This window comes from Tenrec ecaudatus, chromosome X (assembly GCF_050624435.1).
Source record: "Tenrec ecaudatus isolate mTenEca1 chromosome X, mTenEca1.hap1, whole genome shotgun sequence".
Classification (NCBI taxonomy): Eukaryota; Metazoa; Chordata; class Mammalia; order Afrosoricida; family Tenrecidae; genus Tenrec; species Tenrec ecaudatus.
Genome location: NC_134548.1, coordinates 91,304,017 through 91,315,537, shown reverse-complemented (window position 1 = coordinate 91,315,537; position 11,521 = coordinate 91,304,017). Strand labels below are relative to the sequence as shown.

At 39.6% G+C, this 11,521-nt stretch overlaps 1 non-coding gene across 1 annotated transcript; it reads left to right on the top strand.

The window, feature by feature from the left end:
• The first annotated feature begins 10,469 nt into the window (after positions 1 to 10,469).
• Positions 10,470 to 10,633, top strand: LOC142435203 (U1 spliceosomal RNA). The gene has a single exon (XR_012781307.1). It is a non-coding gene; the product is annotated as a U1 spliceosomal RNA (small nuclear RNA).
• The last annotated feature ends 888 nt before the right edge of the window (positions 10,634 to 11,521 follow it).

The window sequence follows — 11,521 nt, the reverse complement described above, 5'->3', positions numbered from 1 at the left end:
GCCACAAAAATGTTCAGAATGATACTTGGAGTCATAGAGTATATGAGGGAAAAATACGGAAAAGGGATGAAATGATAGGAGAGCTAAAAGCCATAAATCAAAGAGAAATACAGGAGCTTGGGGAGGAGATAATAAAAACCAGTAACACACTCACGGACCTTGAGAAGCGACTGGAGGAATCAGAGAAATGCATCAGTGAGTTGGAGGGCAGCCAAGCAGACATTAACAAACGCAAAAAAAATCTAATAAGATCATCAGAGAAGCTGAAGAAAACTTCAGAGCTATGTCTGATGCTATGAAGCGGAACAACATTAGAATTATTGGCTTATTGGAGGAAAACACAACAAAGAAGTCATCTACAACAATAGTGAGAGAATTCTTGGAGGAAAGCTTCCCCAGCTTAGTGAATGAAAACCAGGCAAATATTCAGGAGGCTGAAAGAACCCAAGCTAGACAATCCCAAAAAGAAATCACCAAGCACAAACTACTTAAATTATCCAATTTTGAGGAAAAGGAGAAAATCATGAGAGCAGCTAGGGAAAAACAAGCAATCACATATAAAGATTCCTAAATAAGAATATGCTCAGACCTAGCAGCAGAAACTGAAGAAGAGGATAAAGTGCAGTAACATATTCCAAAAATTGAAGGAAAACAATGCAAACCCAAGAATACTCTAACTAGCCAAATTATTGATCAAGATAGATGGAGAGGTAAAAGTCTTCACAGACAAGGAAAAACTCAAAGAATACATTAGAAGAAACTCAGCCCTACAAAAGTTCTTTGCTGACACCATAGGGGCAGAAGAAAACACTCTCCATGCATAAATAAAAGACCACCACATAGAACAACCTCACCCAGAGGGCAAAAAAGAGAAAACAGACCTAAAGATAGCATTGACTTAAACATAGAAAGAATTGAAAGGCTGCTGAGGTAAGGTTTAAAAAAAAAAAAAAAAGCAAAAGGGGCATAGGGAAAAAGCTACAGTATACAAATATTCCTGGGGTAAGGACCAGGTAATATGGCAGAGACCAGACCAAATACAGGGATACACATGGTAGATAACTAAAAAGGAGGTAGAAAAATTAAAAATAATAATAAAAAAGAAAAGAGTAGATGGGGCACAGGGCACTAATCCACCCAAGGGGAGGATATTGTTTGAGTCTTCACAGGGAAAGAGGGACCAAACTTCAACTCGATGCTCCAAGATGTGAATGCAACATGCCGGCATGGAGTGGGGAACCAATGGAGAGGTCTAGGGGGCCGGCCCCAACCTCAACTACTAAGGGGACACCTGCCCCTCCCCTCAGAAGAATTTATATCAAAGGATGGCACTGAATCTACACCTCTAGAAAAGGGACATATCTGATCAGAGCACATGGGAGCAGATGAAGGGGGAGGAGGAGAGAGTGGAGCACATCATGGCCCACCAGGTCAGGAGGTCGATGTTCCCAATTAGAACAGCCAGTCGACAGAGAGGACCACATGGCCATATCCACTATGAGACATGACGTCCCTCACTGACCCATAGCCTTACAGGTGACAACACAGTGAGGGAATTGCACCCGATCGGATCTATGACACCGAGGCAAAACATCAAGGTGGGCAACAGAACAGCAAGGAAATGGTGCAGCAAGGTCCCCAGGGAAAGCTGATGGTGGACTTCGGGGCCAGGGCATGGTGCCCAAACAGACTGGACTGGAAAACACTCCTAAAGGACAACAAACAATCCTTGAACTAACTAAAAGCTTTTATTTCTTGTGTTTTGTTTTGTTTTTGTCATGAGTTTGTTGTTGTTTTGTTGTATATTGTTGCTTGGTTGTGCTCTGTCTTGTTTCTGTGCATGTTACTATTTACGCAGGTCTGTCTAAATAAGATAGGCTGGATGAACAATTAGAGAAGAAAACAATGGGACCAAGGGTTCCGTAGGGACAATGGAGACAGGGAGGTGGGAGGAAAGGTAGTGGTATTAATAAACCCAGGGGTAAGTGAACAACAAGTGATCCAAATCGGTGGTGAAAAGGGTGTGGGAGGCCTGGGAGGGCATGATCAGGGTAATGTAAGTAAGAGGAATTGCTGAAACCCTGGTGGGGACTGAGCATGATAGTGGGACAAGAAGGAAGTCAAAGGAAATAGAGGAAAGAGCTGGTAGGCAGAGGGCATTTATAGAGGTCTAGATAAAGACATGTACATATGCAAAAATATTTATACATGAGGATGGGAAAATAGATCTATGTGCATATATTTATAAGGTTAGTATTAAGGTAGCAGATGGACATTGGGCCTCCATCAAGTACTCCCACAATGCAAAAATACTTTCTTCTATTAAATTGGCGTTCTATGATGCTCACCTTCCCGACACAACTGCTAAAGACAAAGCGGGTGAACAACTAAATGTGGTGAAGAGAGCTGATGGTGCCCAGTTATCAAAAGAGATAGCATCTGGGATCTTAAAGGCTTGAAGGTACACAGCGGCCATCTGTCTCAGAAGCAATAAAGCCTACATGGAACAAGCACACCAGCCTGTGTGACCACGAGGTGCTGAAGGGATCAGTTATCAGGCATCAAAAAACAAAAATATATCATTTTGTGCTCACCTCCTGATATGATTGCTGAAGACAAATGGGTGCATAAGCAAATGTGGCAAAGAAAGCTGATGGTCCCCAGCTATCCAAAGATATAGCGTCTGGGGTCGAAAAGGCTTGAAGGTAAACAAGCGGCCATCTAGCTCAGAAGCAACAAAGTCCACATGGAAGAAGCACACCAGCCTGTGTGATCACAAGGTGTCGAGGCATCACGTATCAGCCATCATCAGAACAAAAATCTTACCATAGTGAATGACAGAGGGAGTGCAGAGTGGAGACCCAAAGCCCATTTGTAGGCCACTGGACATCCCCTTACAGCAGGGTCTTGGGCAGGATACGAGACAGTCATGGTGCAACATAGCAGTGATCAAAAATACAACTTTCCTCTAGTTCCTAAATGTTTCCTTTCCCCACCTCCCACTGTCATGATCTGAATCCTACCTTGCAAGCCTGACTAAACCAGAGGAGGTACACTGGTACAGATGGGAATTGGGAACACAGGTTGTGTTCAGGACCAGTGATGTGAGTGGCAATACTGGGAGTGCATAGGGAGGGTGGGTTGGAAAAGGGTAACCTATTTCAAGGATCTGCATGTGACCTCCTCCCTGGGGGGACATACAACAGAAAAGTGGGGGAAGGGAGACGTGGGACAGAGCAAGATGTGAAAAAATAATAATTTATAAATTATCAGGAGTTCATGAGGGAATGGGGAAGGGGAGGGAGGGGAAAAAATGAGGACCTGATGCCAGGGGCTTGGGTGGTGAGCAAATGTTTTGAGAATGATGAGGGCAACGAATGTACAGATGTGCTTTACACATTGATTTATGTATGGATTGTGATGGGATGTGTATGAGTCCCTAATAAAATAATTTTAAAAAAAGAAAATGATGATAGCAGCATATGTGAAAATGTGCTTGACATACTGGATGAATGTATGGATTGCAATAAGAGATGTAAGAGCCCCCAATAAAAATATTTAATAATAAATAAATAAATATATTTAAAACATTAAAAAAACAGAACATTGTCAGATACTGATAATCTCTTAAATAGCAGTCCAACATTGTCTGATACAGTGCCAGAAGATGCACCCCTCAGGTTGGAAGGCACTCAAAATGTGCCTAAGGAAAAGTTGGCCTCTCCAAGTAGAGTCAACTATAATGACATGGAAGGAGTAAAGCTTCCAGGACTTTCATTTGCTAATAAGGGGATTCAAAATGAGACCAAATAGCTGAAAATATCTATTAGTAATTGGAATGTGGAATGCACATAATATGAATCTAGGAAAATTGGAAATTGTCCAGAAAATGAATTGTTGAAGAATTTTACCAGTTTCTTCAGTTTGAACTTGATTTTTGAAAATGTAATCAAGGTGCACTGATAATTATTGGCAATTGGAATGTGAAAGTTGGAAACAAAGATGAAAAGGCAGTTGTTGAAAAATATGGCTTGGTGATAGAAACAAAGCTGAAGATTGCATGACCAGTGACTTTTTCAAAAACATAAATGACAGCAAGATATATGGAGTTATCCAGATGGTATAATGAAATTGACTCTATTTGTGATCATATCAGAGGAAATTAGTACCGGAGCACTGTGGAACAGTCATATGGAAGTTCAAGTTGAAGTTGAAGCAAATTAAAATAATTCCAGGAAAATCAAAATATAATTTTTAATGTATCCAACCTGAATTTTGACAACATCTCAAGATGTTGATTCATCAAACACTAGACCTAATGAACTTTGGTATGACAAGAATATGATCTATGAATAATTCAAAAGATTATTTAAAAGAAAGAAAAGATCAAAGTGGATGCCAGAAGAGACTCTGAAACTTGTTCTTGGTCATAGAGTAGTTAAAGCAAATGAGGGAAAATTATGAAGTAAAAGAGATGAACAGAATTTTTCAAAGAACATCTCAAGAAGACAAAGTGAAGCATATAAATGAAAAATGGAAAGACCTGGGAGCAGAATACCATGAAGAACACTCTCTGTATATCTTAAGCTGGACAACTGAAGAAAAAAATGTACACCCAAGTTTCAATATTAAAAGATTCTATGGACAAAATATTTAACATTGCAAAAAACACCCAAAGGAGATGGAAGGAATATCCCACAGAGAATAAAATATTTATAAATAAGTCTAACTAGAGAAATAAAAGTCATGTGCAAAGAAAACTACAGCACACCATTATAAGAAAACAGAACAGACCAATATATATATGGAACAATATTCCATGTTCAGAAATAGTATTGAAAAAATATCAATACTACCTGAAGCAATCTATACATAGAACACAATTCTGATCCACATCTAAACTTCATTGTTTAAATAAATTGAAAAAGAAGTTTTTATAAATGAAATTAATTTTTTAATATTTTTAAAAATTTATATGAAAAGGAAAGAAACCCCAGATAAGCAAGTAATTTCTTTTTTTTTAAAACACTATTAAGGTCTCATACAACTCTTATCACAATCCATACATATACAAACATCAATTGTATAAAGCACATCTGTACATTCTTTGCCCTCATCATTTTCAAAGCATTTGCTCTCCACTTAAACCCTTTGCATCAGGTCCTCTTTTTTTCCCCTCCCTCCCCGCTCCCCCCACCCTCATGAGCCCTTGATAATTTATAGATTATTATTTTGTCATATCTTGCCCTATCCGGCGTCTCCCTTCATCCTCTTCTCTGTTGTCCGTCCCCCAGGGTGGAGGTCATATGTAGATCCTTGTAATCAGTTCCCCCTTTCCAAACCACTCACCCTCTACTCTCTCAGTATAACCCCTCACCCCCTGGTTCTGAAGGTATCATCCACCCTGGATTCCCTGTGCTTTCAGCTCCCATATGCACCAGTGTACAACCTCTGCCCTATCCAGTCCTGCAAGGTAGAATTCGGATCATGGTAGTTGGGGGGGGGGGGGAGCATCCAGGATCTGGGGGAAAGCTGTATTCTTCATCGGTGCTACATCGCACCCTGACTGACTCATTTCCTCCCCTAGACCCCTCTGGGAGGGGGTCTCCAGTGGCTGACAAATGGGCTTTGAGTCTCCACCCTGCACTTCCCCCTTCATTCACTATGGTAAGATTTTTTTTTTCTTATGATGCCTTATCCCTGATCCCTTTGGCACCTCGTGATCGCACCGGCTGGTGTGCTTCTTTCATGTGGGCTTTGTTGCTTCTGAGCCAAATGGCCGCTTGTTCACCTTCAAGCCTTTAAGACCCCAGACACTATCTCTTTTGATAGCCGGGCACCAACAGCTTTCTTCGCCACATTTGCTTATGCACCCGTTTGTCCTCGGTGATCGTATCATGGAGGTGTGCAGCCAATGATATGATTTTTTGGTTCTTTGATGCCTGATAACTGATCCCTTCGGGACCACATGATCACACCGGCTGGAGTGTTCTTCCATGTGGGCTTTGTTGCTTCTGAGCTAGATGGCTGCTTGTTTATCTTCAAGCCTTTAAGACCCCAGACACTATCTCTTTTGATAGCCGGGCACCATCAGCTTTCTTCACCACATTTACTTGTTCACCCGTTTTGGCGTCAGCAGTTGTGTCAGGAGGGTGTGCATCATAGAATGCCAATTTCAGAGAAGAAAGTATTCATGCATTGAGGGAGTGCTTGAGTAGAGGCCCAAGGTCCTTCCACCAGATAAGCAAATATTTTCTTAAGAAGGAGATCATAGAAGGATGCCTTTAACTTCCGGACTTCATAGTTCATACAGGTACAATGACACATTTATAGGCACATGGTACAAAATAGAGAACCCAGAAATAATTTCATCCACCAACAGACAATTGATCTTCAATAAGGGGCCAAAAAATATTAAATGAGAAAGAGTCAGTCTCTTCAAAATAATGGTGCTGGCAAAATTTCTCTCCAACTGTAGAAGAAAGAAAAAGATCCATGCCATATTCCCATGCACAAAAATAAACTCAAGATGGATCAGGGACCTAAATGAAATGCCAGAGCTATAAAAATCGTCAATCAGAAAATTTGAAGAAATGTAAGGGATCTATTAGAGGACATAAACATACTTGTGCAATCTCTTTGCAGAGCAAATACTCAGAGAAGGTGGATTCTATGAAGTGTGTGGCAGCAGGATTGGAAGAAGACTTATTAACAACATGCAGGATGCAAATGACACAAACTTGCTTGCTGAAAATGAGGAGGAATTGAGTCACTTTCTGATGAAGGTCAAGTTTTGTAGTCTTCCGTATGAATTAAAATCATCTGCATATGGCAGTTGGTTCCTGAACCTTGCCAAAACACACAGCATAAGACAAAATATCCGACTAAGACCTAATAAAGGCAAGACACTTAGGACACCAAAACACTTCATCAAAAGAGTAAAAAGAGAGCCCATAGACAGAAAAAGCCTTTGGCAATAACACAATGGGCAAGAGACTAATCTCTAAAATCTATGGAAGCCTGCAATAATTCAATAAGAAAAAAAATTGCCCAATTAAACAGTAGACAAAGGACATGAGCAGACAGTTCACCAAGGTTGCCATCCAAAAAACTAACAAACATATGAACAATTGTTCATGAACATTAACCATCCAAGAGCTACACACAATGACACCTTTCACACACAATGACAGCCTAATTAAATTAAATGAATGCATACATGCATGCACACACAGAGAGAAAACAGCAAGCACTGGAAAAGGTGCTAAGAGATTAAAACCCCCATACATGCTCATAGATCTGTAAATATATACAACCACTGTGGGAAGTGAAATGGTGCTACCTTAAACAACTGGAAATGAAACTTCCATACCATCTAGCAATCCTTCTGCTGGGCATGAATATACACTAAAGAGGCAAGAGACAAAATACTAAAAGATAAATGTATGCCCATGTTCATCACAGCAATATTGACAAAAGCAAGAAGGTAGAAAGAGCTTTGTAGCAGTAAAAGAATAGATAAAGAAAAATAGATAAAGAAGTAGAAGAATAGATAAACTGTGGTGCAAGGACACAATGGAATACTATGCATTGCTAAAAAAAATGACAGAACCACAAAGCACCTCATAACATAGATGGACTTGGATAACATTATACTGAGTAAAGTTATTTCATCAGAAAAAGACAAATATTATAGGAGACCACTACTATAAAGATATTATAAGGATAAAGCCAACAATTGCATCTCAAAGGAGTAAATGTTGGAGGTTCCCAAGAGAGGTATGACAAGGGTGGAAAGATAAAGAATCAGACGAGAAGGTTGACAGGTATGGACTTGGGTGAAAGGGAGGCTGGAGGTCCATAGAAGAAGAAAAATAAGGGAAGAAGGTGAGATAGAAAATGGGGAAAGGAGTTACTAAGTGGTTTGAACTGTTGAATGCAGAGTTAAATGCAAATTTCCCATTCAATTCACAAAGAAAAATTCATTGGAAAAAAGGTGGAAAAATGCGCCGTCACCTTACCCCAAAGAACTAGTAGCCATTCAACATTTTCAGTAGGGTAGCATATCACCACGAAATGATGGTGCTGAAGAAAGTCCAAGCTGCAGTAAAAGGCTCTGGGAATTACAGAATACCAATGGAAACATTTCAAAATGCTGATCAAGCACTCTTTCACTTATGCCAAGAAGCCTGAAGACAGCTACCACGTCAACGGGCTGCAATAGATACATGTTTGTGCCAAATCCAAAGAGATGCCAGCCCAACAGAAGGCAGACGTTATAGAACAATGTCATTCAAACCACATGCAAGTAAAATTTTGCTAAAGATCAACCAACGACATTTGCAGCAGTACATTGACTGGTAGCTGGCAGGAATTCAACCTGGATGCAAAAGAGGACATTGGTAAAAGGGATATAATTGCTAAAGTCAGATGGATCTGAGCCGGAATCAGAGGATACCAGAAAAGTATTTCCTACATTTTATTGACTATGCAAAGGCATTCATCTGTGTGGATCATAACAAGCTATGGCCAGCATTGAGAAGGAGGTGAATTACAGAACACTTCATTGTGCTCCTGCTCAATTTGTACACGGACCAAAGGCAATAATTCAAATAGAACAAGGGAATATTGCATGGCTTAAAACCGAGAAAGGTGTGCATCAAGGTTGCAGCCTCTCGCTACACTTATTCACTCTGTATGCTGAACACATAATCAGAGAAACTGTATTATATGAAGAAGAATGGGACAGCAAAATCGGAGGAAGACCTACTAGTAACCTGCAAAATGCAGTTAACACAATCTTGCTTTTGAAAGTGAGGAGGATTTATAGCACTTTCTGATGAAGATTAACTAGTTCAGCCTTAAATATGGATTACAACTCAATGTAAAGAAAAATCAAATCCTCACAACTGGACCAATATGTGACATTAAAAATGCAGAAAAAATTGAAGTTGTCAAGGATTTCATTTTGCTTTGATCTACAGTTAATTCTCATGGAAGAAGCAGTTAAGAATTCAAATGAAGCATTGCACTGGGTAAATCTGACTCACAAGATCTCTTTAAAGTGTTGAAAAGCAAGGACTTACTTTGAGGACTAAGATGCCCCTGGTCAGGCCATGCTATTTTTGATAGCCTCATCTATATGTGAAAATTGGACATTGAATAACAAAGATAAAAGAAGAATTACTGAATTTTAATTTTGTTGCTGGTGAAGACTGTCATGGACTACTAAAAGGACAAACAGTTTGTCGTGGACTAAATACAGCCAGAATGTTCCTTAGAAGCCAGCATTGTGAGACTTTGTCTCACCTGCTTTAGACATGTTATTAGATGAGATTAGTCTCTGTAAAAGGATATTATACTTAGTAAAGTATAAGGACAAAAAAAAGAGGAAGATCCCCAATGAGAAGGCTTGACACAGTGGCTGCAACAATGGACTCAAACGACAATCATGAAGATGGTGCAACACTGGGCACTGTTACAGTTTGTTGCTCCTAGGGTTACCATGAGTCAGAACCAACGTGACTACACCTAGCACAGAAACATTCCCAGGAGAGTCCGTCAATCTCATAAAGACACATACTACATGATATCACTGTTGTAAAAGGAAAAAATAAGAAAAGTGGTTTCCCACCAAAGAAAGCAAGCTTTTAAGGCTATGATGAGGCCCAAGGAAAAGGGACGAAGAGCTGGGAGGGAAGGAAGAAGGTGGTGGGTGAAAGACCATGCCACATACATGGGACCTTAGTGCAATACCGCCACTGTTCTGATGAGTGGAACATGCAACTGTATCTTGTCTATTTCCCTCGTGTATGCTCTACTACCCACATTTAAGAGTGGGGGGAGTCACTGCCTTCAAAACACTATAAAGCCTTCCAGTTTCCTTTCCCACCAGATCTAAACATTCTTCTGAGTGGTTACAAAAGGAGGAAACGAAAGAGTGAAAGTGACCACAATGCTCTTTTTTAGCACATGGACTAATTTCAAACAGGTTAATTTCAGATTTAAGGAGACTACAATACAAGAGGAAAAAAATTCAAATACAGTAAAGTATATGTAAATTCTTCAGTGTGATGAGCAGCACTACTAAGCACCATACTGAGTACAACACTGCAACAGTAAAATTAAATGATATTTTCTGTACAATAGCTAATTATTGAAATACAGGATGAACAAAAACCAGTGCTTTGGGTGAGCTTCAACTTGTATGGATGCCCATGACACTCATTAAGGCAGCCGCATGTGTCATAGATGTTCAAGCAAAGCTATGTGCTCAGAATATGGTTGCTTCATAAAAAAATTTCCACCACTTCTCTGTCATTTTGTCCTACGTGCTGATATGAATGTTGCTGTAATTTTCAAATAATAGTGGGTCAGCCATAGTTGGCAGATTTCGGTGGAGCTTCCAGCCTAAGACATAAAGAATCATTCCACTTTTGAAATTTTAGCCATTGAAAACCTTATGAATAATACTTACCTGGCAGGGGAGACACCATGATCACGAAGGTGGTTTTCCCAGGGCGAGGCTTATCCATTGCACTCCGGATGTGCTGACCCCTGCGATTTCCCCAAATGTGGGAAACTCGACTGCATAATTTGTGGTAGTGGGGGGCTGCGTTCGCGCTCTCCCCTGTTAAAAAAAAAACCTTATGAATAGCAGCAGAGTATTGTCTAATATAGTTCTGGAAAATTAACTCCTTAGATTGGAAAGTTCTCAAAATACCACTGGGGAAAGATGGCTTCAGAAAGTAGAGCTGACCTTAATGATGTGGATGGAGCAAATGTTTTGGAAAAGAAACTACTTCAAACTTCCATTACTAATCAGTATGTAAAATTTAAAACTGGAAATCATTAAAAAGAAATGGAATACATAAAATGTGATATCCTGGAAATAAAGAATGATATCCTGTGCACTGATGAACTAGAATGGCCTGAGAGTGCTCATTTTGAGTCCATCTAATAGTATCCTATGCCAAGAATGTCACAATACAGAGTAATGACATCAGGAGATCAATGAACATATGAAGAAATGCTCATGATCATTAGTCATTCGAAAGATACAAATCTAAACAACAATGAAATATCATTTTACCCGAGCATTAATAGCAAAATTCAAAACAACAAAAAACAATAAATGCTGGAACACTCATGCACTGTTAGAGTGACTGTGATGTGGTGCAACCACTGTGGAATATAGGTTGGCACTTCCTTTGAAAGTCGGAAATAGTAATACCATATAATCCAGAAATGGATCTATAACCTAAAGAAATTAGAGCTTCAACATAAATAGATGCTCTCATTCCCATGGTTATTGTATCACTACTCACAATAGCAAAAAGAGGAAAAGAACCTAAATACTCATCAGTGTAAGAATGGATAAACTAACTGCAGTCCATACATACAGGGGGACTTACATAACATTATGGAATAAGAATAAATCTAATAACAGCAACAACAAAGACACCTAATAACATAGATGAACCAGGGAGACCTTATGCGGAGTGAAATAGTTGTTAGGTGC